This window comes from Astatotilapia calliptera, chromosome 3 (genome assembly GCF_964374335.1).
Source record: "Astatotilapia calliptera chromosome 3, fAstCal68.1, whole genome shotgun sequence".
NCBI lineage: Eukaryota > Metazoa > Chordata > Actinopteri > Cichliformes > Cichlidae > Astatotilapia > Astatotilapia calliptera.
The window spans coordinates 4653991-4680654 of NC_137424.1; the positions used below are offsets into that span (position 1 = coordinate 4653991).

Sequence of the window (26664 nt, forward strand, 5' to 3'; positions counted from 1 at the left end):
CTTTTCAAAGTTTCCCAGGCCCACTGTGGAGACGCCCACAGCTCCCAGTGACACTGACCCACACTGACACCACCTCCATTCCTCACTGTGATAGGCCGGGAGGAGAAGATCCACACACACATTCACATCAGGACAAAGTCCCACATTCCCCTGTGCCACACACACACACACACACACACACACACACACACACACACACACACACACACACACACACATGTCCTGCATGCTAAGAAGTGAGTGAAGGATGCAGAGGTGTTGAGACGGACACTGAGGATGTGGGAGCACAGACACCGTTCAGCCTGTGTTTGTGTATCAGAATGAATCAGGCAGAAAAACATTAAAAGCAAACTGGTTGTCCTAAAGTGAATCAGGCTGCAGTCAAACTTCAGCTGATCTCTCATCAAAGCTCCCAGATCGATTCGTGCTCCAGTTTCACCATTTCAGCAACACTGTGGGAGAACGGGGTCAGCTTTCAGCAGGGGCCACGATTATGCACAGAAGGAAGACGGGACACGGCCGGTCCTTCAACCATCGTATGGATGTAAGAGCCTAACACAGGTAACACAGGTCACAGCAGCAGAGCTGGTAGCAGCTTTGTGCGCTTGTAGAAAACTCAGCGGTACTGCAGAGGTTGTGTACTTTACCAGGGAAACGTATGTATTTTGTGTGTGGTTGAAGATTTCCAGGTTGTGTGTTCTCCTGTTTTATTCAGTTTATCAGAAGTCAGCAACTAAAATGTAAAAGCAGCTAAAAAGAAAAGACAATGATAGCATTGTGTGCACAGTGTGTTACAGAGCTGTTGGTGGCAGTCCAATCCAATCCAATCTTATTTATAAAGCACTTTAAAATAGCCAGCACAGGAACAAAGTGCTGCACGGAAAATAAGTTAAAACAATAGAACAACAGAAAACAGCAAAATAAATAAATAAAACACATAAAACATCAAATGAAAACAAAACAAGATAAAACAGCATCGAATCACCTAAAAACAACTGAAATAAAAACCAACATCTCACGTGGTGTCAAAGCTCAGGGTAAAGAGGCGGGTTTTCAAGACTTAAAAACAGGTAAAGAAGAGGCCTGTCTGATCTCCAAAGGAAGCTCGCTCCACAGTTTGCAGCTGCTACAGCAAAAGCAGGATCTCCTCTAAGTTTACGCCCAGTCCTGGGTACATGCAGGAGCAGCTGATCAGCTGGCCTGTATGAGGCTGTCGCAGCTCAGAGAGATGAGATGGGGCGAGGCCATGGAGAGCTTTAAAAGTAAATAAAAGAATTTTAAAATGAATCCTAAAAGAAATGGGCAGCCAGTGACGTGAAGCTAAAACAGGGGAAATGTGCTCAAACTTTCGAGTGCCAGTTAAAAGACGAGCTGCAGCATTTTGACTAATATATGATGCGCTGACCCCAACATGAAGGTCATCACAGTAATGCAGCCGAGTGCTGACAAAGGCATGGATCACTGTCTCAAAGTGCTGCCGTGAAAGAATTGGCTTTGTTTTTGCAGCTGCCTGAGCTGAAAGAAGCTAGATTTGACCACTGCCTTGATTTGACCACTGCAGGTAGAATGAAATGCCAGCATGTTGTTCACACTTCTTACCCGAGCTGTTCTCCAGCGCATCCGTGAGTGTGGCTGTGAACAGAGGAAGCACTCGAGCAGAAAGTGCTCGTGTGAATGAGTTCAGAGTAGAGCAGCTCGATGTGGGAACAACTCGTGGCGTTCATTTAGAGAACAAACATGTTCATGGTTACTGTATCTCCTCAGCCGAGCCGCCCTTCGTGCCCCTCCCACAGCCACATGCTCCGTCAGTCTGCCTGGCAGAGAGGGAGGGGGGCGTCTGGCCTAGTGCCAGGCTCTCTCAATATTTTATGAGAGGGAGGGGAGGGAGGAGGTGCAGCGGGTTGGTTGGGGGTTAAGAGACTAGCTACACTGAACTACGACGGGGAAACAATTATCCTCCCTGCTGAATTTATAAGTTTGCTCACTTACAGAGAAATGAACAGTCTCTGATTTTTACCTGAGTTTAGAAACATCGAACAAAAAACATATCAGTTATGAACAGATCTGCATGTCCCTGAATGAAGTGTGTGATCCTCTACAACCCTGGATCCCACAGACTGGCTGTGGGACTCTCAGCATATAGATGCAAAGGGCGTCAGCATGAAGCTCGGTGACTGTGGGTGCAGCAGTTCTGACCATGATGTGATCAGTCAGCCTCTGTCAGCCTCATGGGCGGAGGATGATCATAGGAAAGGTGCTGGATGGGCCCAAACTCACACAGGAGGAGCTGGTTAATGGTGAGAAGGCAGGTGGATGACAGTCACCACATACTGGTAACACTGGTAGAGGATTGAACTACTGCAGCACCCACGCGGTTTAGCATGTACAAGACCGTCTGAGGTTTGACCGTCTGGATGATTGGCTGAAGGCTGAGAAATGCTGAGTGTGACACACCAACATCCCCACAGTCAAACACACAGTGGTGGCCGTGGATGGGTGCAAACAAAGCAGGGGCTGAAGAAGAAGTGGGCTAGCCTCCGGATGCAGAGCAGATGCAAAGCCACAGCAAACCACAAAGAGAAGCCCAACAAAGAACCTGCTGTCTGTATTTTTAGATTTTAAGGTTTTTTGATGAAGACAAAAACAAGGACAGCTTCCTCCAGGGAGAAGCTAGAAGCTGCCTCCTGCAGCTATAAATAGCAAGGCTTCAGGAAATCTCACTCTATGTCAGGAGTATGGAAACTGATGGGATGGCGTGCACCCTGCTTAATATTTTGGAGGACTAATTGCAGCATCTCAGTCATCAATGAGGAAGTAAAGCACTGTGTACTTTAACACAAAATGATCTGGGTATAAAGTAAACTGCCATTAATGGTAAATATTATTAATGTATTTACAGACCATAAATATTTAAACAGGCACATAGTTTTGTTCTTTAAGGTTAACAAAACCATGATAACGGCGTCTACGTTACAGGACATTTCAATGTGAATAACTGGTAAGTGCTCTATTCTTAGGAAACCGTGGCCTTTCTGTCGGTTTGGATCTGCTGATGAGCCTTTGGTCTATATAAATAGACTGACTATGGCATAATCATGACTTTTGTCATCACAGAAGTGATGGGAACATTCAAAGACTAAAAAATAAAGCTGTGGAAGAGCAAATAGTGTGCACAATTCATCTGATCGCAGAGAAGCAGTGAAAAACCCACAGAAAGTAAAAGATAGACGTCCTAAAAACTGGTGCAATTCAGTATAATATCATTGCATGTTTTGTTGCAATGGAGCAAACAACAACAGTACACTACTTTGCTGGGACTAAAGTATCTCTAATATAACATGGATGCTGTAAAATGTGATTGTGACATCCTTGACGTATGCACAGGAGTACAGAAGTAAAACAGCAGGAGTGTTAGCTCTACAGAGGAAAAGACACGCCTGTTACGTCGCTTACTACCTGCTTCTTGTCACCACATCGCCCGGTAGGATGGTTTCGACTCTCTCTGTAAGTGTACATCTCACTCTAGACTCTGGCTAACCCATTCTCTCCTCCCTCCGCAGCATTCCTACTAGCCCACCTATGGCTGTGCCACATCATACTGTTCATGGTAATACTGGTTTAATGTTGGGCAACGATAAAAAAATAAAATATCGCGATAGAATATGGGTAAAGTGCCTTTGTTTTCATACCCACATGGTGGCGATAGAGAATGAGAAGGGGGAAAGCGGATCGTTGAGTGAAACACATGAACCAGAATTGGTTTGTAAAAATGCTGCAACTTCAGTGGTGTGGAACTGGTTTGGTGTTTGTCCGTCAGATACACAACAAAGCACCATTTTTTTGTAGAACATGCAAGCGGCCGTCGTTATTGCCATATTTTTCAGACTAAGGTGCTCTTAAATCTGGGAGTAATCTGGGTCCTAAACTCCGTCCTTCAGGACCCAAAGTCAAACGAACACTGCGACATCACTGAGAGTTAAAAACGGTCTAAATTCTTTCATCTTTAATAAAACGATCAGTGTTGCTGCTTTACCAGGTGTAACAATTGAGTTTAACATCCAGGCATCCATGAAAACAGAATTTATTATATTTAACGGACTTAGAAGTTAACAGGAAGTTAGCAGGAAGTTAGCGGAAGTTAGCTCGCTAGTTTCGCTAGCATGTTCTGACTGAGAGATTTCTGAACAAATTAAAACGTACAGCTCTGCTGTCACTTCCAACATAAATGAAGACAGAAAACTAAACAGCAGTGACGTTTGTAGGGTTACTGAAGTTGGGCTAGCTGCTATATAATGATGTGCTACGTGATCGCTAGCGACACAGCTATGTTAGCATAAACACAGTGAAGCTGGAGGACGAACACTAACACTTTTCCACTCGATAAAAGTTAACGTGAGGGTTCCTGATGGTTAGAGACAAATGCAATCGCATGGCAGGATGCTGTAAACCACAGGTGTCGAACTCCAGACCTCGAGGGCCGGTGTCCTGCAGGTTTTAAATGTGTCCTTGATCCAACACAGCTGATTCAAATGGCTAAATGACCTCCTCAACATCTCTTGAAGTTCTCCAGAGGCCTGGTAATCAACTGATCATTTGATTCAGGTGTGTTGACCCAGTGTGAGCTCTAAAACCTGCAGGACACCGGCCCTCGAGGCCTGGAGTTTGACACCCCTGCTGTAAACCATAGGTGTCAAACTCTGGCCCGCGGGCCAAATTTGGCCCGCAACCTAATTACGTTTGGCCCGCGAAGCCATACCAAATTACTATTAGAGCTGGCCTACTGGTATTATACAGCTAATATATATATTGTTTAGTATTAAGCTTTGCTTGTTCCATATTCAGTTTTTCAGCAAAACGTGTTTGAGTCCATAAGAAAAGATTCATTCTTATATCTGGAGGAATAAATATATTTCAATAAATATTAACGTTAGCCCGCGACTTTGTTCCAGTTTTGAATTTTGGCCCACTGTGTATTTGAGTTTGACACCCCTGCTGTAAACGGACCAAACTTCAGTCAGGAGAACAACTGAGATAATCCATCCACAATACGAGGTTAGTCATTAATATACTGCAACAACATGGGAATAGAGCCGCTGCCAGAGAATTCAACATTAATGAATCAATGGTAGAGAAGTGGAGGAAGCAAGAAGAATGAGTTTAATAAAGTTTGATTTATCTGACTGCTTTGTTTCGCTTAATGTGCTTTATAATCCCCTGCAGCTTATGGTCTGAAAAATACGTACTGCAAACGAAGTCATTTGAAGAACTTGTTACATTAGCCTTGAGAATAGTTAGCTTCATAACTTGGCCAGCTCCAGGCCTCGAGGGCCGGTGTCCTGCAGGTTTTAGATCTCACCCTGGGTCTACACACCTGAATCAAATGATTAGTTCATTACCAGGTGTCTGGAGAACTTCAAGGCATGTTGAGCCATTTAAATCAGCTGGACACGTCTAACACCTGCAGGACACTCGTGGCCTGGGTTTGGACACCACTGCCATAACTGAATACTGAAAGAAACTACAAGTCACGATCAGCTTCCTCATCAAGAACATCGTGAGAAGTCAGTGCAGCTGAGCAGACTTACTCAGGAGGAGTGGTAGAGAAGGACTGAAGAATGGCCACATCAATTCTCCCTGTGCGATAACACAGGTGGATCCTGCAAAACGATTGTGTTGTCTCTAGTACAACATATAACAATTCTGGGTTTATCTCCGGACTCCATGTCTTTTACATCACTCTGTCAGAGGCCATAGCTGTGAGTGCCTTCAATCGGGCATACTGGGCATTTGCCTGGTGGGCCGACAGTGATTCTTCGTATTTATGGGTTGATGGGTTTTGTTTTGTTTGTTTGTTTTGTAACGGCATGAGCAATGAAAGGTGGTGGATTGGCCAGATGCTAGCCGATGTGTAAAAATAACTCAGTTGTTTGGTGGTGGCTATGGCAGAGCTTCCACAGCCCTGCTCACAGCATTCCTGACTCTTTTTCGCCTGCACAAAACAGTCCCCTTTAGATTATACCTTCGGCTACTGGGTATGATGGCTCAGCCATCCTGGTGGTCTGGCTTGGCTGTTTAAGAGGGTTTCAGCGCTGGGTGGTTTCTTCAGGCGCTTCCTACTGTTCTTGTGAGGATTGACAATACCACCATGGGGGCTTATATTAGCCATCGGGGAGGGATGCATTCACGCTAATAGCAGCAAACATTTCCTCTCTCTGAGTGCAACACATCCCAGAGTCAGAATGGGGAATGAATCTGCGAGGTGTTGTGTTATATGGTGATTGGGCTTTGCATCCAGCCACTGTAGAACAGCTTCAGCTGGAGCTTTTAGCCACTACATAGAGCAATAATCTTCACTAAGCTTGATCTTAGAAACACGTTCCATCTGGTGGACATTGGGGAGGTGACGAATGGAAAACTGTTTTCAACACTTGGACATTTCAAGCGTGCCGGGCTGACAAATGCCTCAGTTGTTTTCCAGGCTTTAATCAATAATGTGCTCTTTGTATGTGCACCTGTTTGACCTGCAGATTTTTTTCCAGAGAACAACTAGAACAGGAAGCAAGTCAGAGTTCTTCAATGACTATGAGACACTAAGTCTAGTCTTGGTCTTGGTAGCCGGGGATCCGTCCGCCATGGCCTCTGATCCTGGCTGCCACGTGGCACACATTGCATGCGACCCCTATGGCGCCCACTGCAGGTGGTGGGCCTGCATAAGAATGGGCCCATGTCCCTTTTTCGGGTTGTGCCCAGCCAGGCCCCATGGACCAGTGCCCGGCCACCAGATGTACAGCTTCTGGCACCCTCCCCGGGCCTGGCTCCAGGGCAGGGCCCTGGTAACACTATCCCAGGCAGGGTGAACTGTTTCCTTGATCTTGCACTCATAGGGGTCTTCTGAATTAAATTGAATTGAGGAGCAGACACAGACTGTTTTATATGAGATCCTTCTCATGCACTTCAACAGTCTTATTCATCATCGAGTCTTAAATGATCCTGTTATGACCAATGACTGCTCGACTGTGTCAAAGAGCTACTTCCACAGTGTGGAGAAGCCATAATTCTGACTCCACGCCAAATAAAAGGGGGAAACCCTCCCAGGGATTGACACCTAACAGTTAAATAGTTAAAGGATTAAACTTCTCTTTCCTTTCTTTAAACAAAAAAATATTTTCAAAAAACTATTCAAAGGTCCCAAATGTCTTATTTCACTCAGGGGAGGAAGGCAGACGAGAGGCAGCTGTGTCATTATGGCGTTTGTATCCTGCTGCTACTGGGACCAGTTACAGTTCCTTTCACTAACACACACACACACACATTCTAGTTTTGATATCTTAGTGAGGACACATCCTAGCCGCTCACTGTAACCATCAATAATGGATGGTTAACGCTCAACCTAAACCTAACCATAACCTAACTGTAACCCTGACACTAGAACCACATTGTGAGTCTCAAACTCGTGAGGCACTTTTGTCCTCATAAATGACTGTTGGTCCCCACAAGTATAGTAACATTCCAATTCTTGGTCCCCACAGAGACATCTAAACAGGTACACACACACTTTCATGTATTTTTGTCCACAGTATAAAAGCTGTTTGGGGCTGGGAGGAATCAAGTCCGTCCATGGCAACTTTCCCCGACTGCCTTCCACATTCTTTGAGTGCTTGCCTTGTCTGCTCGCTCTGGCGCTTTAATGACTTCCTTCAAATGGTACCAACACTTCAGCAACGACTGCAACATCATTTTTTCCATCTTCACAGCCCTGGAAGCATTGGACAGTATCATCTATTACATGGAAAATATTAAAACAGCTCAGCTCACAAAAGCAGGGAAACTTTGGGTGCAAACATGTGGAGACCACTAATTCATTTACTGCATGTTGCCTCTGCTCAGTGTCTGCTCAGTAGAACATGGATCTACATGTTCACTCCTGCACTGGCCAAAGCTGGTAGTGGTACTGCTTAGACTCTTTGAGTGCTAACATTGGTGCTCCAATCATTTGGTGTGGCTCTAACGGTGTGATTCAGACTGAGCAGACCTGGTGCATTTTGAATCAAAACTGCAGAGTCATTTTACTATTATTTAATAAGGAAGAACAGAGAAGAGTCCATGACCACGTTATATCAGTAAAGATGTTGTGTCTGCATGAGAGTAGACTGTCTCTGCAGGCAGCATCACACCCAAACAGAGCAGACAGCCTGTTCATCCTGAGCTCGCCAAGGTCACCAAAGGTCAGGCGGACAAAAACCTGCAGTCTTAACAAAGCCACAGGCAAAGACACTCTTTATTATCAACTATCTAATAAAACGCAAAACAGCCAAGAAGTGAATCTGCCATGAATTTCACAACTTTACAAGCTAAGAAATAGACACTGAGCTTTATATTGATTAAATATGTTAAATAGATATTAAATTAAATATAGATCCTGATAAATGCCTCGTTAATTTTTCATCATAGAATTACTGTTGAAACAACCCCTTATCCATGTTTGATGCCCTGCAATGGACTCACAGCCAACTGTAGAAAGCAGCCCAATCAGAGGCACTTTTTCTTTGACCCAGTTTATACTAAGTGGAGATATTATCTGAATTTCAGGAGTGGGACCACACCTCATTCTCGCCGCCTCAGTTTATATATGCCCCCTTCACCAATACCCTCGGTTCTCATTTTCATGCCCACCTGGAGCCCAGGAGCCGCTGCCGGTCCTCTTTGAGGCCTTCCCCACACTGCAGCACCAGTACACGCTCCCTCATCCATCATCGTTCATCGTAACTGAGGATGTGGTCCCAGCTAGTGAAATTGCTAGTAAAAATGTTAATGTGATAAACTCACCAGCTACTGGCTCACTGACATCCAGTACAAGAAGGCCAGGCTTACCAAAACATACAGTTTGATTTGTGCGCTCTGCTGCTGCACACAAATACTGTCCAACACAAGGAATTCAGCCTGGATTTACACTCGTCCCAGTGTCCTATGGCAGGTCAGCTCTATCACAGGCAAGGACAGCTCTGACGCTTCAGAAGTGTTATCAAAATAAATAAATAAATAAAATAGAAATAACATAGTAGTTTGGATCAAAAGCCAGACTAAGTTTTAAGACGCAATTTAAAAGACTGCATGGACTCGGAGAGACGAATATAAAGAGGGAGGTTACTCCAGAGTCTGGGAGCTATGACAGCAAAGGCCCGATCCCCTCTGGACTTCAGACGAGACCTCGGTTGCGTCAGGAGCATTTGATTGGAAGATCTAAGTGCCTTATTAGGGATGCACAAATGGAGGCGCTCGCGTAGATAGCTGGGAGCTAAATTGTTTAAAGTTTTAAAGGTAAGCAAAAGAATTTTGAATATTGGTACGATAATCAACAGGGAGCCAACGTAGGTTGGCTAAAACTGGTGTGATGTGGGCATAATTTCTAGTTCCAGTTAAGAGACGCGCAGCTGCATTTCAAACTAACTGGAGCCGGTGAATAGAGGAAGGTGGGAGGCCCGAGTAGAGAGAATTACAGTAGTCTAATCTGGAAGTGATAAGACCATGAATGAGTTTTTTAAGGTCCTTCAAAGGGAGGTATGGCTTTGCTTTAGATATCTGACGCAGCTGGTAGAAACTGTTTTTTACCACAGAGGAGATCTGTTTCTCGAGTTTGAAAGAGCAGGAAAACACCAAGGTTTCTAACAGTGAGTGAGAGATGGCTACCAAGGGACCCTAAGGCAGTTGTTCCAGCGGGGTGTGACTATCAAAAACTATAACTTCTGTCTTATCCTCGTTCAGTGTGAGAGACGTGACCACGTTTGTACCTCATTTAGACAGTCAAATAGGGGTTCCAGAGACGTAGAGACATCTGATGTCAAAGGGAAATACATTTTTATGTCGTCGGCGTAGCAGTGAAAGGAAATGTTATATTTTTTAAGTATTACTCCCAAAGGCAGCATGTACAAGGAAAAAGAGAACTGGGCCGAGCACAGATCCTTGAGGCACACCACAATGGGGCAGAGGCCGAGGAGTGTTGCCCCATGGCTACGGAAAACGACCTCTTTGACAGATGAACCAAGATAAAGCTATAACTTTAAGACCAACGACATGTTCTAGAGATGAGAATCTTGTGGTCGACTGTGTCAAAGGCAGCAGTCAGATCTAGTAAAACTAAAACAATGGCCCACAGGTAGAAGAAGATCATTAAAAAGCCTAACTAACGCTGTCTCAGTGCGATGGCGAGGTTTAAAGCCAGACTGACTTTCACTGATACCGTTAGTATCAAGGAAGGACTGAAGTTGTTTTAGAACCACGTTTTCCAGAATTTTGGATATCAGAGGGAGTTTGGAGATCGGTCTGTAGTTAGAGCACTAGGGTCAAGATCCTTTTTCTTTATAATGGGTTGCACGACAGCGCGCTTAAATACTGACGGTGCACAACCTGATGACAGGGATACATTTAGTAAAAGTTGGATACAGGGACCGATAGTGTGCAAAGCTTCCTTAAGAAAACGAGAGGGAACGATATCACGGGGGGAGTTAGAGATGATCACTTATAGCTGTTAAATGAGAATAAGACAGTGGATTGAACTGTTGAAGGACAGTCAAGCATTCAGGGACTGGAACAGAGTCAGAAACTAACAACGACTCAAGATGAGAGAGACGCCCTCAGAACTTAAATTTTGTCAGTGAAATATTTAAAAAAATTATCACGAAGTACAGGAGAGGCATCCCTACAAGTAAAGGGGCAAGGGTTTATCGAGGAATTACAAATACTAAAAAGGGCTCGGGGATTATGGCAGTTAGACCAAATAATACCAGAGAAGGAGGCAGATTTAGCAGCTTTAACAGACTTTTGATACCTAGATAGACATTTACGAAGCATGTCCAGAGAGACATGGAGTTTATCTTTTTTCCATTTTCGCTCAGCGCGCCGACATCCACGCCTAAGGGCGCCGGTAGGGTCATTACGCCAGGGTTGGTGTAACAATTTGGCACTTTTTGTCCTCAGAGGTGCCACCGAATTAAGAATGTCGGCGCATGTAGTATTAAGAAGGTTGGCAAGTTCCTCCGCTGATAAATCTGCAATACCATTAACATCAGAAAGAGGAGAATCAAGAAAAGCAGCAGTGAAATGAGCAAGTGACTGAGAGCTCATCGAGCGCGTTTGCCGTAGAGAACCATCACTATACAAATCAACATTGTTAATAACAGTATTAAACAAAACCGGAAAATGGTCCGAAATCCCGAAGTCCTTAATGTCCGTGATGCAGATATCCAAACCACGGGACAGTACCAAGTCGAGTGTGTGACCTTTTGTGTGAGTTGGATCACTTACGAACTGGGTGAGATTAAACGAATTCATAAGAGCAAGGAAGTCTTTGACTAGTGAGCCGTCCTCGCAACAAACGTGGAAGTTAAAATCACAAAGAATTAAAATACGATCATAGCGTAAGACGACACTCCCCAGTAAGTCAGCAAATTCAGAAATAAAATCCGTAACAAATTTCGGGGGGCGATACACCACAGCGCAAAGAAATGAGGTTCAGTTCAGTTCCAATAACTGCACCTCGAAGCTGGGGTACATGATGACAGCGGCCGACATCGAAATTTGTTTTTAAAAACTGAAGCTAGCCCTCCACCTCTGTCAGTGGACCGGGGTGAGCTCAGAAAGGTGAATCGGGTTGGTTCTGAGAAAGAAAAGAACTCACCAGGGCAAAGCCAAGTTCAGTCAAGAATAAGAAGTCCAGCCCGGATGAAAGAATCAGCATACAGAGTCCTGAAGCTGGCAGCATGGTGTTCAGAAAACAGCCTGGGACTGAACACTAAGAAAACCAAAGAGGTCATTGTCAATGTCAGGAGGCACTGACTTGGCCCCCCTCTACATCAACGGGGAGCGTGTGGAGAGGGTCCACACCTCCCGGTTCCTTGGTGTCCTCATCTCTGCTGACACCTCCTGGACAGACAACATCTCAGCGGTCGTCAAGAAGGCCCAACAGCGACTGCACTTCCTGAGAGTCCTCAGGAAGTACAAGCTGAACTCCAACCTGCTGCTGACATCACGGTATGGTACGGCAGCTGCACCAAGGCGGATAGAGGCTTCAGAGTGTGGTCAAGACAGCACAGAAGATCATCGGCTGCCCTCTCCCCTCCCTGAAGGACATTTATTCCTCCCGCTGCCTCAGCAGAGCAGCAAGCATTATCCATGACAGCTCCCAGTCCGGTTCTAACCTGTTCAACCTGCTTCCCTCAGGGAGGCGCTACAGGTGCATCAGCAAGGAGACCCACAGACCCATAACCAGCCTGAACTCACACATGATAAACACAGTTCCACCCCCCAATCTAGGACCTCTACACACAGACTACACAACTATCATCACCACTGTGCAACACTTAATTTAGGTGCAGTAACCCACACTGTAATATATAGCACTATGTTTTGTTTCTATATTTGTAGATAGTGCTGCAGAACTGTGCAACTCACCCCTCTTTCTTTCCCACGTCTGCACTGAATAGGAGATGCTCTGAAGCTTATTGTGCATGTGTGTAGTGACAATAAAATGCATTCTATTCTGTTTTTGCTCACATGCTAAGTTCAGCATTCAAAATCTTGGCGTTTGAGTCTTCTCTGAGTTTCAACTGTGTAAAATCTTTATCTCACTCCTAACATTTCTAAACATGGTCTCCTCTGCTGCACTGGAAGAAATTATCAATGCGTTTCCATCATTGCATTTAGATTAATGTACTGGCCTCTGTGCTGGATTAGAGAAACCACCAAGGCTCTGCACCAGTCTACAGCTGACTCTGTCCATTCTTTTAAAAAGCACTTCAAAACCTTTTTGTTTAAACAGATTTTCTGTTGAGAAGTTTTTGAAAATTCGTAGTTATTTATTTTTAAAACTACAGGTTTATGTTATGTTGGCACTTAATGGGTTTTTTGTGATGGTTTGTCTGTGAAAACTTCTTTACAATCACTAAAAACCAAAGAACACCGCCCCCACAGTAAAGCGGTGGAAACATGGGTCACTTTTCTGCTAAGAGCACAACATGACCTCCCTGCATGGAGGGCCAATAGACAGGAGCGCGTATCGTACTGTGACGAGGAACCTTCGTCCCATGAAGATGGATGTTCAAGCATGACGATGATCCAAAACATCGTGTCGAGGTAACGAAGCAGTGGATGAAAATAAGAGTGGCCTATCGAGTCTTCCACTCATCACCTCCAGCTGGTGACGGCAGATGGCTGCCCCTCACCGAGCCTGGGGTTACTTCTTCTTCTCTGTAATGTTGTAGGGTATTTACCTTATAAATATGAAATATATAAATATGAAACATGTCAAAACAAAGCAGAGACAGCGATCAGTGATAACTGATTCTCAGTGCTGGAGATAAGGATGTACGGTAACCTTCAACATTACACATCCTGTGGACACATACTGTTTGATCTATTGTTAGCATAAAGACGCTGACAGGTGCAGATGAATGAGCCCCTGATTTCTTCAGCCTACAGCAGACAGACTGTCAGGAGTTAGCTGCAGGACTGCAGAGCGTATGCTTGGTTTTATGTTGCGTTGTTGTTTTTAGCCTGACAGATGCCAAATGATCTGTCTGATCAAACGGGCGATTGTGGAAGAACACAAGCGCTTTGTCCTCTGGAGGCTGCTGACCTTCTCTGGCCACACAAACTGCTACACACACTCACACTGACATTAACCTGTCACTGTGGTACACCACTCTATACTTCACATATCTTGGTTGTCCTCATTTACACGACAAACACTTAAATAGACACACACAGTGACACTGTACGCCACCCCGAGAGGCCCAGCGTGGCACGCTACTGGTGTGTCACATGCTCAGAGTCCAAACAGCCTCTGTGAACCCACACTGCTGCAAATATGTCGCCAGCACCTCCAGATTCAAATCAGTGTGTCATTGAGCAACAGAGGTTAGCAAAGGTGTCCCAGTCCAAATATGGTGTAACAGCAGGAACATGTGGGACATTCCTTTCTTATGACTTCATAAACTCAGCTACTGGGAGATTAATCCAGCGTGGTGTGGCAGCTTTGATCGTAGACCAAAAATGTGCAGTCCAAAAAGATCACAGCGTAATCAAAACAGGCCGTCCTTTGGCGTCCACCGGGCAGTGTTTTGTAAATAATGTGTGTTTATCATTTATATGGGAATATAAAGAACTAGTTTTAGCTGTTCTACATAAACAGCATATCCCAAATATCATCAAAACAGAAAATTAGAATAAGAGCTTTCAAATCCAATTTATCGGCACAATTATTTCAATTTACTTAAATGTGCTCCGAGGGCTAACAGGCTGTTTAGATCACAGGGACATGTTACATAATGAAGTAATGAATGTCATTTCTAACTGTTTGATTTTAAAAAGTATGTTTGATAAATGTGGGACAAGGACAAGCATGTAATGGGATTAGTGGGGATACATTCATGGAGGAGAGGAGAAGTCCTAAAGCTAGCTAATGAAAGGACAGCAAACTAACACAGAGGAAGAGGTCAAGGCAGAACAACAAAGATTTCTTTGCAGGGTGAGATGAGGAAGGGAGGAGAGTAACCACTGTGATCACCCAGAAGAGAATGACTCAGGTCTGTGTCCAGTCTCCCCAAATCAGCATGACACAGCAAACTAAGCTACATAAATCTCTGAATTACCAGCTGAGCCACTAATCCAGGCGGTATGACACTCGCCAAACTGCTAGTTCTGTGATATTTTACCACCGAGCATAAAAGTGCTTACAGGAAAGGCCAGGAAAGAATAAGCCATGAATACAGAGTTTAAATCATAAGAATATTTTATAACGTTTAACATTACGCAGAAGCATTTCATATTCATGAAACGCTTTCAATTAAAAGAAAACATCGAAACAGGTAATAAGGACACACCCAACATGCTCAACACCCACTTTAGTACTTCCTACTCAGCAGTTTCAATTACTGGTTAAAGCAAATGTGTTAGAAACTTAAAGCACGTAAAGAATCTGCTCAAGTCAAACAAGACATCAGACAACACATCACCAAGAAGACAAGTTTAAAGCAGTCCTACAGAAAGGTTTCAAAACTCACTCCCACAGCTTGATTCCAAGGATGTTAGATTCCTATCGGGCCTTTTCTACTGTTAATGTTTAAGCTAAATGACAACTTTGTTTGTCCACTGTCAGCATTCGAAACAACTTCTACAGGGTTTAATGGAGCACACAGATTTGACTTTTTACAAAAGCACTCAATGAGCTGTAGTAATGAAGAATTGTATCACAGTACGTTTTGTCATATCCTGTCTAAGATGTTTTTTCTTGCATGAGCCTAAGCACTCATTTATACTCGTATCCAATACAACTGATTTCGGTTTTATGCTTCCTAAAACCCTTAAAATTCCTTGTCAACGTCTTTTAGTTTAACCAATCCTAAAGAAAATCAAGCTTTGCTGCTCTACTCTATTTCCCGTTCCCTGCAACATGTGTGTGGATGCTGAATGAGACGGGTGGAGGGATGAGCGCTACATGGTTGTGTTTGAGCAGGAGGGCCAGATGATGAATGGGCTTTTATAGACATGCTGTTCGTTTACGGAGGCTTGTAGGCGATGATCTCTTTAGTGTAATATGAAAAGGAAACAGATACATCGTGATATCACAAACACAATCCTACATTTGTGCCAACCTAATAAAATAATATGCAGTACTGTGTGAAACTCATCAAGTGGCCTGAACTAAAAGTTCTCCAGCAAGTTTAGTAGCATTGCTACTTGAGATTGTTCATGTTGCAGCCAAGAACTTCACTGATGACTGCTGCCATGGTGTAAATCAGCTGGTTGGTTCCAGCGATGGTCACACTAGGGACTGTCCACTGCAGTAAAAACTCTGCATTATCACTCCGTTACCTGCTGCAAGCACTGCCACAGTCTGATTTTCTTTCATCACTACCTGAATTGTTTGACTAAAAGGAAAAAGAAATGGCAGATGTCCTTCTCTACAGGGGCAGAACTGTTGGCAAACTGTTCACCACCCCCCAACCGCCCTGTCTGTCATCACTCCACTAGCATTGCTGTTTGTAATTATATTCACTCCACTTTTACACACCTATACATAATATCCTAAAAGCCACAAATCAATTAGAACCCTGCTCTGTTTGGTAATGAACTGTGATAAAACAAATATCCCCTGCCTATGAAAAACCAGAGGCTTCCCAAGGGAGTCATGAGTTCATAATGTTCATGTTCATAAACACTGAAAGCTGACATGGAGTAGGTCCCAGGCCCTGAACTCCATAAGCAAGAAAATGGATTGATGTATAAATACACACACACATATATACAAATATATTAGGGGTGCAACGATACACAAAATTCACGGTTCGGTTCGATACTTTGGTGTCACGGTTCGATATTTTTTCGATACAAAAAAAATGTTCATGCCTTTTTAATTTGTCAGTTATTAAAATTATAAATATATATTTTAACTCAAAAGTACAGTTTTTAAATTTAATGTTGCTGAAACAACAGAGAAATGTCTCTTTCAAAATAAAAGCTATACTATACGCTTCTTCTGGGCTATATTCTCAGCAGCATATTAAACATATCAGGTCCCCATAAGGAGAATCCTGTGCTAACGGCTGTCTAAATGACTCGGGTAAAGTTTGCAGCATGGTGCTTGTTGTTTTGTCTGCTTCCTCTTGTCTTTGCACCAGGATGATGTCGGAGTAAATGTGCAGTCATATTCGTTGTGTTCCCACTAGTGCTGTCAGCGTTAATCTGAAATGACGTTAACGCCACAACACGGCAAATCTCCGTTAACGAGCGACCGCGGATCGCCCCGTGCGTGGGGCTAGACGGCCAACACGTTAACGAGCTAACTGCGCTAACACACTAGTTCCCACCCATGTAATTGAGCATTGCGTGGCACATCCAACATACTGTTTTACTTTAGTCCATGACGCGCTTACCTTCAGGGTCATACGTCACATGAAAACCAAAATAGTTCCAAAGGCCAGATCTGAATGAGGGTGGGGGATAGTGATGGCCCTTAAACACTTAAAGCTGACCTGGGGCCTGTTCTTCGTACCTCGCTAAGTAAGTTAGCTGGATTAGATTGTTGACGATTTCGCGTGATCCTGGATCGTTCGGTTCCCCGAAGCTCATCCGGGACTTGCTGTCATAGCAACAGAGCCGTAAGCGTAAACCTGCTCGGGAGCAGGTTTACTTTATGTAAACAGGATTAGATCGCGGCCACGCAGGTATGTCCGCGTCATTTATACGAAAGCAACAGCGATATTCCACCACTGTTTCACCATAAATAAATAACATCAATGTAACTAAAGATAATGCAGCACTTGATCCTTTTATTGATGTCACACAGATACATACAGGTCATTTCCTAAAAAAGGGAAATGTACTATTAACATTCTATTACATGTATGTGATTATTACAGATGTAATTCATATTTCAGAGTAGTAATTGTAAATTACTTTGTGTAATCAAGATGAGAGACCACGGCTATAAAAGCGAAGGTGGATTTGAAGTCTGTCGCAGCCATGTCCTGTCCGTATACGCGAGCAGCCCATTGCGGAAGGTGCAAGATTGATAAGGAGAGTCCTCAGAATTCAGCGTATATTGCGGGACAGACAGGATCCTTTAGCTCAGCGTGACAGTGTGCTCATTGAGAGATATCGATTTTCCCGTGAGGGTATTATTTACTTAACCAACTTGTTGACAAGGGGGTGCAGGACCACCACCTGTCTTTTTTTCCTCTGCCCTTTTCTTGGTTGCTGTTATGAACAAACTAACAGAGTATTACAGGCCAGTATTACCTTGCCAAGAGACGCAAAGCAATCTAAGAGATAAATATTACCATTCTGTAGAATACTCCTGTATTCCACTTTTACTTGTTCCCATGTTCTTGTGGGTCCTGTTGTGGCTCTAATGTGAAAGGGGATATAATATAACATATTATGATATAATATAATGCCATATGATATTGGACAATATAGTGTCATATGATAGATCTACCCTACCGCCTACTGGTGTTGGCCAGAGGGGCCGATGGCGCGATATGGCAGCCTGGCTACAACCGTAGCTGCCTCCACCAGTGTGTGAATGTGAGAGTGAATGAATAGTGGTATCGTAAAGCGCTTTGGGTGCCTTGGAAAGCGCTATATAAACCCAATCCATTATTATTATTATTATTAAATTACTTACGAGTTTGATTTGTCAGCAACTTTCTGCCAGCCCTCTCTCCTTGCTTTTGCAGCCTTTGCAGTGTTCTCTTGCGTTTTAATTAAACTCTGAAACTCCTGAAATCCCTCACTCAAGAGTTCTTGCTCTGCTGCCGGAAAATACCGTGCACGCCCCTTCGACATTTTCGCCGACCAATCAGCGGGTTGCTGATCAATGTTTCTACTATCGATGCGTAGCCCCTTTTACGACACCCAGTGATGTCACATTACTGCGTCCAGCTGTACTAATCGTCAACAGCAGGTGTGTTCGGGGAACCGGATTAGCGAGCTCACGGTTAGCGCGATGATTTGGTCTTGGATGTGTCATTTGATCTTGGATGTAGTGAGCGACGTACGAAGAACAGGCCCCTGGAGTAGGTCCCAGGCCCTGAACTCCATAAGCAAGAAAATGGATTGATGTATAAATACACACACACATATATACAAATATATTAGGGGTGCAACGACAAACAAAATTCACGGTTCGGTTCGATACTTTGGTGTCACGGTTCGATACAAAAAAATGTTCATGCCTTTTTAATTTGTCAGTTATTAAAATTATAAATATATATTTTAACTCAAAAGTACAGTTTTTAAATTTAATGTTGCTGAAACAACAAAGTAATAAAAAATAAATAAATCTATCTGATGGAGGAATCGCTCATCTTTGGAAAAGAGAGTTTATTACAGAGAAATGTCTCTTTCAAAATAAAAGCTCTACTATACGCTTCTTCTGGGCTATATTCTCAGCAGCATATTAAACATATCAGGTCCCCATAAGGAGAATCCTGTGCTAACGGCTATCTAAATGACTCGGGTAAAGTTTGTAGCATGCGTGCTTGTTGTTTTGTCTGCTTCCTCTTGTCTTTGCACCAGGATGATGTCGGAGTAAATGTGCAGTCATATTCGTTGTGTTCCCACTAGTGCTGTCAGCGTTAATCTGAAATGACGTTAACGCCACAACACGGCAAATCTCCGTTAACGAGCGACCGCGGATCGCCCCGTGCTTGGTAGCTGGACGGCCAACACGTTAACGAGCTAACTGCGCTAACACACTAGTTCCCACCCATGTAATTGAGCATTGCGTGGCACATCCAACATACTGTTTTACTTTAGTCCATGACGCGCTTACCTTCAGGGTCATACGTCACATGAAGACCAAAATAGTTCCAAAGGCCAGATCTGAATGAGGGTGGGGGAGGTTCAATTTGCCATGTTGCAACGAGCTTAGCTTCTGTCTTGCTAGCTTGCCCTGCGCTCAGTGGATCTGTGCTCGACAGTGCAGCCTAGGCGGAGTAGTCGAACACAGATCCACTGAGCGCTCAACACAGATAGCATCTGCAGAAGGAAAGTTGATGAAATAAATTAAAAATATTGTATTGTTCGATACATATGCGTACCGAACCGAAAGCACTGCATCGAACGGTTCAATATCGATACGAGTATCATTGCACCCCTAATATATATATATGTGTATATATATACATATATATATGTGTGTGTGTGTGTTTCTGTGGTTCAGCATTATGATGCTGAACCACATCATAATGAATAAATGGATAAATTTCCGAAATCCCGGAGCAATGCAAATTAGCCGGTGAGAGGTAAGGAGCTCTGTCATTGGTTAGACAGTCTTAGCTTTGCACCTATACCAAAGGCCATTCAGCCTCTGTGTTTACACTCTGCCTACACAGATGTTGGACATGAGACGACACAGGAAAAGGATTTTTGATGTGAGGTTTTTATTGAGATTTTATTTCTTTTTCTTCTGATTTGAAGTATTTATTAATGGAATAATTATTTATTTTCAAATACTGATTTATAAATTTTTTTATTTTCAATTAAATTACTAGATAATAAATTACTTTTGTATTGAATAAATAAAATAACTTAAAAATGAATTTGTAAATTAATATTTTATCGCACAATTCATTGTTTAAGCAAAGAACTTTTTATTTCGATGCGCTGGATCTTCTGGTCCTCTGCACATAAGTGGATTTCCATTTAGACTTTATATAGACAACAACTCAAAGTGCTTTACAACAAGTCACATTCACCCATACGATCATCTAGTGCTGTACTTTAAACACTTTAAACACAAACACAGATACTGTGGGGAGAGGCCACAGAGGCACAGGGAGAAAACTCACACAGAAATCCAACAATTAAAGAGGAACCTTCTCGATGTAACACTACCATCCTGCAAGATGACCTGGTCCTGGGCCATCTTAATAAGCATGCTGTGCACAGTAGTTTCATATTCCTGCCAGAACAAACACCAGACAGTTTGTACACAAGGCTCAGATTCTCGCTTTGCCAGATACAGACAATAGTTTAAGATCCTAATGTCTCTGCACAGCTCTGTATGTACTGAAATATCCAACCTCAGATATTTCCTGCTCACTCTCTGCACCGCCTTAGACAACAAGTAGTTCATGCTATACATAGCATTGACTTTTCATTCCAGCCATGTGCACTCATCAGGGCATCAGTGCTGCCGTAGTAACCACACTAACACTTCCTTGCACCTGTTGAAATGGCCTCAGTCTGATCGTGCCCTGAACAAACTCACCTTTAACATCCCACACACGGACTAAATATGTGCGTGTCAATAACACGTGACAGGAGAACATGCTGGTTGTCTGTCATGGGGCTGAATTAGAAACAGAGCAGGAACTACAGTTTGTCAGATTAAGACTGATCAGGTCCAACATCCGCTCCCAGCACTGATTTACACGTTTGGTGTCACATTGAAGGAAACGCCTACTGGCACAACCTGCATGTGTTAAACTGCTCCTGCGTGTAAACAGCGTGTCACTTACGGCTTTTTGCATCACAAGGACGCGCACTGGCGTCTCAGGGTGACTCAGATGTTTGCTGAATGAGGTGTAGACCGGACTAGGCGGGACTCATTTCAGCAAAACACGAGCTTTTCCACCCACCAGTGTTTATCTGTGTGCTTATTTTAAAGAATTATTCCATCGTTATCAAATACGAAGCATTACACGCACGTCGCGCCGTTTCTGCTGAGTCAGACACCAGTGCTCCCGTGTGCTGATTCTCGGGTCCATCTTAAACTGGTGTGTTTGCGAATGAACTTCGGTAAAACGTTACAACGTTACCGGGCGCGCAGAGGGTCTCGGAGGCGTGTCGTACCTGTCGGGTGGTCGCGGGCTCCTCGTTCCCGGTGGGTGAAGGTGTTTCTCCTTCAAGCGATGCTGGGGTGACCGGAGAAGAAGCCATGTCCCCCCGACATCACCTCTCACTAAGCGCCGCTCCTACTGTGACTTTCCTCGGTGTCCTCCAGCGTGCAATACGCTGCCTGGCGCAGTTTGCACGGACGGTGGACCGGTTGCGTCGCTCGTTTCCTGCGCGATCAAAGTGAGTCTTCGGCTGCACAGTGCAGCCACTGTCCCTCCTCCGGCCGGCGGACTAGTCCAGGCGAGGCGGATGACGTTGTCCCGGGTCTCGCTCGCTCTCGCACATGCAGGACTTGGCCCAGTCTGTCTTCTTCTGCCTCACTCTGCTCTCTGCTTTTCACTTCATGTCTTTTTGTTTTGTAAGGTGGCTAACACGATCACTCCTCTTCTGCCTGCAGGACTCTGTGACTGCTCTGTGCTGTGGCAGCACACTCCAGCCTGATAGTTCATTTTACAGCTTTTGGCACTGCGACGCTCTCCTCGGCTCGACAGACACAATCTCACCATGTCGGCACAATATACTGAGTGCAATCCATAACATGATTTTATCTCACTGTAACTTTTAAATCGACCAAATGTTGCGTAAATGACGTGTCACGTGACTTGAGCACACATGTACACCCCCTGTCCTCACAGCAGACATTCATCTTAGCCCCCCCCCCGTGTTTTGAGATCATTGCTGCAACAAAAGGTTGCCACAGATATTTCTACATGAAACGTACTGAATCAGTTGGCACATATTTAATATATATTAAATATAATATAATGTTGTTTTGTTGAGTGGCTGAAATAAAGCTGAATCACATCACAGGAACGACACAGCCCTGTTCCTCCAGGCTGTTAACCTGTGAATCAGCAAACATGTATGATTTATTGTCATTCATTTGCTGAACAAACTTTCCTCTGAACTTTGACCCTGAAAATTCAATTCCATTTTATTTATATAGCGCCAAATCACAACAAAAGTCGCCTCAAGGCGCTTCATAGATACAGAGAAGAACCCAACAATCATATGACCCCCTATGAGCAGCACTTTGGCGACAGTGGGAAGGAAAAACTCCCTTTTAACAGGAAGAAACCTCCAGCAGAACCAGGCTCAGGGAGGGGCGGGGCCATCTGCTGTGATTGGTTGGGGTGAGAGAAGGAAGACAGGATAAAGACATGCTGTGGAAGAGAGACAGATGAACCGCTGAGTGTTGTCCCGTCGAGGTGGCTCTTCTATGTTGTGCATTTATGGCACCAAACCACAAATGCAAAGGAAGAAAGGGTCGAGGCACAGCACCCAGCTGCCTGACAATATTCAGGCAACGTCCAAAGCCCCACAAAGGACCTACCCACACCCCACTGGCCCCGCCCAGATCAAGGAGCTGTCACAGCAGACAAAAATGTGAAGTCCGCACATAGTCGCCATGGCACCCACCAACCCACCACACCATCCCCCATGGAGCTACCAGGAGAGGCATACTGGCCCACTGAGGATCACAGAGGAGCAGACCCAGGGGCCTGACAGCACAGCCCCCACCTCCAGTCGTGCAGCTTATTTTATCTTGTCAGCGTGAGCCCCACCTAAAGGGGACAGAGGGATTAGTGAGTTGCATTAGTGGGGCAGGAGAGAGTGAAGCAGGGGAGCCAATGTCACTGCGATACGACTCCTCAACACCATCCAGCCTGCCCCACCACTCATAATGAGTCCTGCTGTGCTCTGTAGCAATGATGCATTTTATGTGTGTGTGCCAGGTTAGTGCTGTGGATTCAAAGGAGCACAGTTCCACTAAACAGGAGATCAGGATAAACCCCAGTAACCAACCCTGCCCCCGCCATCACATATTCTCAATCCCAACAGAGGCCAGCCCCACAATGACATGCCACACGTGATACACAGCCAACATTACTGTTATAATTACATGTTTCCTTTATTACTTTCCTTTCAACCTCTTGATTTTGCACCTTAAACTTTCTTTGGTTGCTACAAGCCACAAAGTCCTTTATGGTTTGTCTCTGTTGTGTGGAGGGCTGTTTTTAAGAGCTCAAAAATGGGTGTATCAGAGTCAAACAGGCAGCACAGTGGAAAAGTGGTTGGCACTGTTTCCTGACAGCAAGAAGGTTCTGGGTTCAAATCCAACATCTAAGCTGTTTGCATGCTCTCCCCATGTCTGGGTCCTCTCTGGGTTCTCTGGCTCCCACAGTCCAAAGACGAGCAGTTAGTGGGGTTAGGTTGATTGGTGTATGTGCCCATGAGTATGAGTGTACACGGGTGTTTCTCTGTGTTAGTGACAGTCTGACAGAAGGCTGCATCCCTCAGCCTCATGTGGGCTGTGTAGCCCCTTTACCACTGCAGTGAGAGCTCAGACCTGTTTCTGGTGGGTGGTGGACTCCTCCAGGGCTTCCCCTGATTCCCCTTCTGCCACAGAAGACTGTGGCCTCAGAAACTCATATCTGCTTTTTGCAAATGAAGCGAACCTGTTGGCTTCATCAGCAGGGGCGGATCTAGAAGGGTGGCATGGGGTGGCAAGTGCCACCCTAAAATGATCCCTTGCCACCCCAAGTGCCACCCCAGTTTTGCATATGACAGTGTTGTTTATTAAAATAAGTTTAACAGTTTGAGCGTAGTTACAGTCAGCAGTGAATATAAATGCTAGAACTGGATATATTCCATAGTGTCCCCCCCTCCACATTAACAAATGGTTCAGCCCATAGCAGGACGGCTTTCTTCTTGTTTTCAGCAGCAAGCGATGCTTATGATTGTGCCAGAGCACATTTTGAACAACACCATGGGAATTTCTGATTTTACACAGGTGGGTGGATGTTACACTGTGGAAATGAAGGAAGGTGAGTGCTATTTTAAATGGTTGTAGAAAATGAAAAAACAGCAGGTGTATTGGCTGCATTTTTAGATAAATAGTTGTATCTGTTTACAAAATGTACAATTTATATTTGCATTTCAAGTTATAAACATTTACCCAACACGTCTGTGGTTTTTTTACAGTAAAAAATACTGCTAGGATTTTAGGTTCTTTGTGTGATTTCAGATCAGTAATAGTTACATTAATAGTAATAGTAATACTAATGCAGTATGTCAGTGAAAAAACAACTAAATTCAGTTGAGCTGAAAAGATACCAAACAAAGCAAGAGGAGGAAAAAATAAAATGAAACAATCTGAGGGTGAAATACAAACGTAAACTCAAAGGAGTCACAAATGTCCGGTTGTGTTTCAGACCTCAGAGGGTGAATCCAACAAATCATGAAAAATGAGGTTTACATGTTTGTTCATGACAGTGCAGATTTCTGACATTTTGTGTAATTTAAGCTGCAACAATGTGACTGTTTTCTAACAAAAACAGTGAAACTTAAGTTAGACTTGTGTTTGTAAATGAAGCGCCCCATGTTGTGTAGCTTTCTGGAGTTTATACTTATTGGGCTACATATGTATTTAATATACAGGCTGTACAGTACATAACATCAAAACTCACATGTTTCATGTAACTAAAGTGTGTAATCATGTGGGTACAGACAATAATTAAGTTATAGACTATATTTATATGAAAAACGTGCATACTTACTGCATTTGAATCATTTTAACCACATGTAACCACCTGCATATGTGTTTGGGGGGAAAAGGCTTTGATTTTGCCACCCTAAGAAAATTTCTCTAGAGCCGCCCCTGACCATTTCACAGGATTTGCATTTAAAGATGCAACAAGACTAAAATGGTTAGGGTCAGGAGGTCAAAGGTCAGAGCTCCTGTGGGTCTGAGGGCGGCCTCACGCTGGAGAAGGATGAAGGACCCTGACCTGAGCCAGTGTTTGACATGAACACATCAGCACTGCTGTCAGTGAGCCTAACGACAGCCGTTAGCATCATTTCAGTGTTTCAGTCATAAAAACACTTCCTGTCTCTGTGGTGGTTACAGTGACATCATGCAGTTTGTGCTTTGACCTCCAGAGGGCGACAAATCAGCACAGACAGAGAGCTCCATTCAAACTTTGCTGCCATCAGGAATAATTCTTCAAATATAATCATCAGTGTTTGAGCAGTTATGATATCAGGGACAATCTAGACATGTGTGACAATACTGAACATGTCACATGACACACCTCAAACATCATGTGATCCACTCTCAGTCTGCACTTTCATTCATGACTTCAACAGGTTGAAATGAGCTTTGAAGAAACATCAGTTCAGTGCTGAAATATTTAAACGCTGCAGGAAGAACAACAACAAATTGATGACGGATGTTTGTGCTTCAAACAGGAAAACCAGCAGAAATAAATCACAGCCTGCCAGAGGTTTGGAGTTTCCGAGGTGCACCTGAACGCAGCACAGTGTTCCAATGCTCCTGATTGTCCTCAAACGTCTCTTTGGGTGTTTCCTTCCTGCTCAAAGTTTTCTTTCACTTCCTGAACTTCGTGGAGTGGAGCTTGTTGTTGGTGTGTGAAGAAACTGTAAGTTTGCTTTGTTTCCTCCTTTAACAGTTTGTCTTTAGGAACTTTACTGTTTGTTCAGCTCGTGTTTGATTTCTTCACACAACAAACTGTGTGTGTTTGTATTTCCGGTCTCTCCATTAAAGTCAGTGTGTAATGTTTCCTGGCTAACATCAGCTGTGTGCAGCTTAGTTCAGCACAAATCTGCCGCTCCATAGTTCACGGTAACGGACTCACAGCTGGACCAACGAGGCCGAGTGTGTCCGCCACTCTGAGCTACGTTCGTGTTTGTGTACTTGTAGTTTGTACTTTGAGTTCACTCAGAGCCCACAGAGGACGCAGCGTACGTGATGACGTCACAGCCCTTTACCTCCTTTACTGTCACTGTGATTAATATTTACACACGAGACACCTGCAGAGCTCTGACGCTAAGCTAGCACACAGCATGCTAACACTAAGCTAACCTAGAACCCAGAGTCAGGTTAAAGCTGAGTAAACACTGACCCCAGACCAGCACCGTGATAAAGTGAGCTGCTGCTGCTGAACTTGAACAGGTAACAAAGTGATGAGCAGTCAGGCTGCAGGTTTCTACCTGTTCATGTTTCTACAGTAGAATCACTTTGAAGTGTCTTTGTGCTGTTTCATCTTTGATTTGTGTTCATAAACACTCAGAGAAACATCACGTGACCTCATCAGGATCTGTGTTGGTGTGTGGGGCTGTACCTCAGCTTTATGTTGTTACATGCTCATTTGTTCATTTTAACATCAAAGTAATGTTATGAGGAGTAATGAAGTAACGTACTCCATTACTTTTAATTAAAGTGTTCTGTGTAATATGTGTAAT

At 44.0% G+C, this 26664-nt stretch overlaps 1 protein-coding gene across 3 annotated transcripts in view; it reads right to left on the bottom strand.

Moving 5' to 3' along the window:
• The window catches only part of LOC113009312 (uncharacterized), a 51073-nt gene extending 29048 nt beyond the window's left edge, over positions 1-22025 (bottom strand). For 2 of the 3 annotated variants that reach the window (XR_013905388.1, XM_080297582.1), the window contains exon 1: positions 21355-22024. The gene's annotated coding sequence lies outside the window, so the exon portion shown is untranslated. Of the gene's footprint in view, positions 1-21354 lie in introns of all 3 variants that reach the window. The other variant, XM_080297588.1, reaches the window with a different exon arrangement.
• Positions 22026-26664: the final 4639 nt, after the last annotated feature.